Below are 6195 nucleotides of genomic sequence, written 5' to 3'. Positions count from 1 at the left end.
GTGTAGGGAAGTTATATAGTATAAGGTGCAGCCTTTCTATTCATGATAACAATTACTCACTTGTCCATAGTATCAAGGCCCAGTAACATTAAAGGAAAATCCTCACTAGGAATCCCTCTCAGTGCCTTGCTGGTTCAATTTCTTCCTGTAATCATACTGGATTTCAATCTAACCTTGTCTTCCCCTCTAGCAGCCCATGCGGCTGTGAACACTGGCTACTGAGGAAGAGGACACTGCTATTTTTTTGTAAAGTTTATTCTTATGAACTCATAGATTTTGCAGTTTGGGTCTAGTTTCAATGGCAGTGACAGGGGATATCAGCTCCCCTGAAAGCTTCACACCTTGGTAAGTAGAGTTTTATAAAACTTGTGAAAGCTGCAAACACAACTTCTCACAGACCCACCTACTTAACTTTCTGAACAAAATCATAACCAACCCTTAAAAGTGCTAATTTCTGAATGGCCTTCAGGAGGTATCTGTATGATTGTAATAAGTTTATTCCAAGCAAAACAGATATATCATATAATTTACTTTGTGCAATCTCAGTGGAACAACAAATTTAATTTACAACTATGATTGAAAATAAAACTCTGAGAGAAGTAATCTGAGTTTCCTGCACCTTCTTACTCTCAAGCTACATGTACATTCTTCACATAGGCTGGTTGGTCCCTGAGGAATAGAAACTGAAACGTTTTCCAGTAGGCATCTTAGAAATGGACAAGCAGTCCTTCAGTGGGAGCTGTCATAGTAAGACAGGTTGAAGGATAGTCAAGAAACTGTCTGAGAAATGTTTCTACAGACCTGAAATGTGAGGAATCAGTATGGATACATTCTACGTAGCTTCTTTCAAGCCAGATTTGGATGTTCTAGTAAAACTATTGGATTATTTTTCTTCTCAGTGAAACTGCATCTTTGGAGCAGGAAGCTTGTTTCTTAATGTAAGAAATAAACTCATTGTTTTCTCTTGGTAATTATAAGGAAATTGTAAGAAGATAATATCTATTGCACTTAAGGGACCTTACAGACTACTCAGCATTCCTTCTTTAGTTATGGACCTGGAGCTACAATGTTTCCAGTTTATAAATGACTTGAAATACTCAGGGTCATTGAACTCTTAACAGCAGTAGCACACATGAGTCTTTGGGCATAGCTGTGGCTTATGCACCAAGTGTGTTTTCAGTGTTACCCATATTATGGTTCATCAGATGGCCTCTAAGTTGCAGTTTTTTGTTATTAGTATTAATGATTATTAGCAGCAAAGTTCTACAACTGGTTATTTGGTTCAATTAAATACAGAACCCTTGGTCCATGGATGAATAGATTTTCTGTTCCCTATTTAGTGCTTCTGGCACTAAATAGTTATGTCTTGTTTTGTCCAAGATTCATTTGGCTGGCTACACAAGTTTTGCATGGCTGTATCACATCTTTCTCACAGCCTATCAAGACATCAACCATCTTTTGACTTGTGATTCTTTTTTGGTGATTCTAATTAGACATTAATTTCACACAATCTATATAGTATCAGTGCTAAAATCTCCTGTCATTACCCTAGGCTTAAAGAAAACTACCCTAAAACCTTCTGAGAGTAAATATGATCAGACTTCATGTTTTATTTTCATGCTGTTTACGTAAAAATCCTCCTTTCGTGTCTCTTTCAAGTCTGTTTGAATGAGCTGTGTATTACCAGTTGCTTTCCCATCTGTCTCAGTTTAGTATCTTCGACAAATTCCAATCTGGCCTGAGGAAAAATCAGAGTACTGAAACCATTCCACACTCGATTACGAGGTATATTTTATTAGCAGTGTCTGTTTACTTAAATAAAAATTCTTGACACTGCTGAACTCCCCTACAAGCATTGTCTTGCAGAGCCCTGCAACTGAAGACTCACACATTCTGAATGGTTTCACACTTCTCTCTTCCATTCACTCCCATCTTTTGACTTTTCAACAGGTATAAAAGGGAGACTTTTTTTCTTTAACTTTTCATAATCTCTCTGGACAAAATCTATACGGTCTGTACAGCATATAAACTCCATGCTTCCTTTCACTTCAAGCTGCCTGACCCTGAAAATGCACTGAGAATTTTGTGGTTATTTTAGATACACTAATTTTGTTTCTTAGCCTGTCCCAACAGACTTTACTCTAAATGTGCGTGTGAATTATCCTAACTTGAAAATCTCACAAAAACAAATCCAGAAAGGAAAATAAAACTCCCACAAAGGTTGCTTGCTTTCTGTCACATCTGTCAGGATATTTTTTTGCAGGATATTGCAGATTTTAGGCCTATGGTTTACTCTCATATTTTTCAAATTCCTATATAGAATGTGTTACAAAAATGGTAAGCCCAGACATACTTAGGGTTTCACAGGTCATTTGTTGGATTGGGTTTTTCTTTCTCTCATTTTCATCATTTTCTTGTGAACTTCTATATTGCCTTACCCCTTCCCAAACCTTCTTGCAGGAAATTTAATTACAGAACTGCCTATTCCCAAGTAAAAAGAAGGCTGCACTATGCAAACAATAAAGATCTCTGTTTAGAAGTAATTGTTGGCTATGTTTGACAACCCTTAAGGGAACAGGAGAGAAAATATAGGCTGCTGCCCAGAATTTCTTCTTTTACTAGAAATTCGTTTGAGGCTAAGACTTTCGAGTAGTCTTGTGAATCCCAGTTCTACCATCTGCAAGTACATTCCTAGTTAGTGGGGGAAAATATTTGCATATTTCTACATATGAGTGAATTAATCAGAAGTACAATCGTAACAGCTCCTGAACATGCAGAAACCCTGCAGTGTTAGTTTCTCAGACAATTCTAGCACAAACTGCCTGAATATCCCTGCAGCACATGCTGCCAGTACTCTTGCTGTTAGGCAAGAATTTGTATTCTACTTTTCTTAATCTGGGCTCGGTCATCCTGTCTGTGAACTGTTCTCTTCCACAAGCACCCCATATGTCACTTATTTGAAATGAAACAAATAAACCAACTAACAAAAACCACGAACAAAACAAATGCATTTGATTATAGCATCAGTTTCTAACTGCATGCAGGGAAATAATGTATTAAGGATGTGTAAGCTCTAATATGTCACATATATATTTTTAAAAGGGGAAATGACCTTTATAGGCTGAGTTGGCCTTCACTCCTCACATACAGCCAGTGGACTGCTTCATGCCATTACTGGGCAACAGAATGCCAGCTGAACCCACCCCATGGCAAGGTGTCTCAGCATCACTTTGTATTATGTCTGAAGTGACATGAGCACTCTCTCTCAGTAGCAACCCAGAAGTCATGGAGTTTAAATAATTCTCAAAATGCCTATATATGAATTAGTTAGAAAATTAAGGACAAATTATTTTTTTTTTTATTTCAACTACTAACCAATAAATGTAAAAAAATATCAACAACAAAAACCCAAAAATAAACCCCTTCATCCCCCACATTAAAGCAATTGTTTTCATAACATTCAAAACAGTGGAAACTATTTACCGTATATTACTATCAGTGGAGAAAAACAAATTTAATTTAAAATCATTTTTTCAAACTCCCTCAGTGGATGCCAGATAACTCCAGCTTAAACAAATATAAAAAACTCATTTTAAATGGAGAATAATACAGACAGAACTCAGCTATTGAGATATTAAGGGCAACATTCAATTTAAGATACATTTAAGCATCTTTGCCTCCTGGAGATTTTCACATGACAAGGCTTTAGATAAACATGGTTTTGCAAACAGCAACTATCATATCTGATCACATAACCTCTGGACTGAAGCAGTATGTCAGCAAATATTTCTGATTATTTAAAATATTAAATAACTGTAATTTACTAGGCAGGTCTTCCTCAGAACAACCACAACTTTTTTCAAGAATTAATACCCATATATAAAAAGCATTTAGATTATCTGTTACAAATCTCTCATTAAAAAAAAAAAAAAAAAAAAAAAAGAATCACTTCTCTCTGTAATAAAGCCCAGTTTAAATACATTCTGGGACATACTAGTAGTGGAGGAGCTGCCTTTCTACAACACTCAGCATGAAAGGGGAACTGTAGCAGCCAAGACATATAGGGTAGGAATCACCTCACTTAACTTTATCTAGATGTTAGACACCTAATTAAAGCTACTCATCTGGGTTCCCTCTACAGATAATGGAGATAAGCATTCCTAGAGGGAGATTCATCCTGCTTGTTTTAGGCATCTCTATTTTAGATGCTTGGAGATGGATAAAGTCAAGAAAGATCAGCCTCACTGACAGCCTGACAATCTGTCTTCTTTAGTAATGTATAGTTTAAAAATTCAATGAAATTAAGCTAAAACTGAGATAATTTCTTTCTTTCATCATTTAGCCTTTAATTCTCCCTCCAACCCAAACTTTTCTTCAGTTCCTCCCACCATCAACTTTCTCTGGCACTTTATTTTTCTTACATGGGACTATGTTTTCCTGGAACATGGGGAACTGCAATCAATGTCAACATGTTGCTGCTCTACCAGTTAAAAATCCATTGACATGCACATGCCGTAAACTGCAGTAATGTTCCGAAAGCTAGGAGCATTGATAGCAATTGTGCTTTCTGGTCTACTCTACCACTTTCAAATGTGGAAAACTCTGTGGCAACATTAAGGCAGTCAAGGTATTTAGATGAATGCTAAAATATATTTACTATTCAAGTAAGATGGCTTAAATCAAACAAGAAAAAATAGGGAAGAAATACCATTAGGGCCTTCACTTTCACATGTGTGAGCCCAGGCCACAACACATGCTTCAAGGCCTCTGTGCTTCAGAATATTGAACAAGTCCTAAAAGTGAAGCCTGGCCTCGACTCTCTTGCATTTAGGGTTTTTTGGGTTCTCAGCAATACCAGCATTGCTGCATCGCACCTTTAATCACCAAGCCCTTAGAAACAACAGCCTAGACTTATATGGAAGCAGGTGCCTGAACTTAGACCCCTAAACTCATTGCTGGATGCCTAAAGCAGCAGCAGAACTGACAAGCACCCTGTGCAATTGCCCACAGATGCTACCCCAGTAGTGAGGCACTTAACATTTGCTATAACACAAAATGGATGTTTATTAATTAAGTGTTCCAATGGCTACTCCAAGTGCCTTGGCCGAGTGCTTGCATGTACTAGTTTCAATATTGGGCATGCCATCTACTCTGCATCTTACTGCTACAGCTTTTCTAGAAAATTAATTTTAATAGTTAAAAAACCATCTTGAGCTGCATACATGAAAATAACTCCATTTCTACTGAACGACAATCTAATACGAAATAAGAATATTCACCTTTTTTTTCTTACTCTGCCCAAATCCAGGCAATAAGTTAGGCTTCTCAGCATGACTGTAAAGTGCTGTGAATTGTATAAACAATCATATATGGACACTGAAAAATAACCCTTATGCACATTGCATTATAGTTCCAAAAATATATTTACAGTCTATTACAAAGATTACAAATGGAAGTGTCTATGTAACGGGATTGTACTAGTTTAAAAGCTTTTTACAGGTTTTGCTTCAACAAAGGCAGGGGGAACAAAAAATTAGTATAACCAAATTGATTTTTCTAAGGAAACAAATAAATAAAATGACAAATATAACACTGTACAGTGATCTAAAAAGGAGGAGAAAAAAGGAGGGGGAAAATGATGCATTTAAGTTTTCGAAAACTATCTTTGGTCCTAAATGTGGGAAAACACATTATGTAGCACTGAATATACATGTTTGTTTGTGATGCTCTGCAAGTAAAATAGAAAAATATAGTGCATTTTCAATGTGTTCAGAGCTCACTACACATAAATGTGTGTACAAAACAAGACAGTATAAATAAAATTTACAAGTTTTACAAAGGAACATTTACAGGGTTTTGTTATTTCGTTTTTGTTTTTTTTGTGTGGATGCCCACATTATCAAACAAGACCAATTTATGACTGATCCCTGGGATCTTTCTCTATCAAAATCAATAGAAGCAGCCCAATTCTCTTTGGAAGTACAGCATTTCATTGCTGGGGTAGTTCACAATTTTCAGATTTTTTTTAAAGCGTTTCTCTCTGGTTCATATACATTCCTGCAATATCTGTAAAGACATCGTTCATTTTATTGCTTATGGTAGTTAAATATTTTAATAAAAGAAAATTCATTTTTAAGTAAATGGTCTATGAAGATATTCCGTTGAGCAACTACTCTTGCATCTGTGTTCCTGCTG

The 6195-nt window shown here is 36.2% G+C and overlaps 1 protein-coding gene across 1 annotated transcript in view; it reads right to left on the bottom strand.

Moving 5' to 3' along the window:
• Positions 1 to 6195, bottom strand: part of EPHA7 (EPH receptor A7) — a 158783-nt gene that overhangs the window by 4774 nt on the left and 147814 nt on the right. The window lies entirely within an intron of this gene.

This window comes from Chaetura pelagica, unplaced genomic scaffold, assembly GCF_000747805.2.
Source record: "Chaetura pelagica isolate M959 unplaced genomic scaffold, ChaPel_1.0 scaffold174, whole genome shotgun sequence".
Classification (NCBI taxonomy): Eukaryota; Metazoa; Chordata; class Aves; order Apodiformes; family Apodidae; genus Chaetura; species Chaetura pelagica.
The sequence above is the reverse complement of the archived record's forward strand: the minus strand, read 5'-3'. Positions and strand labels throughout refer to the sequence as shown.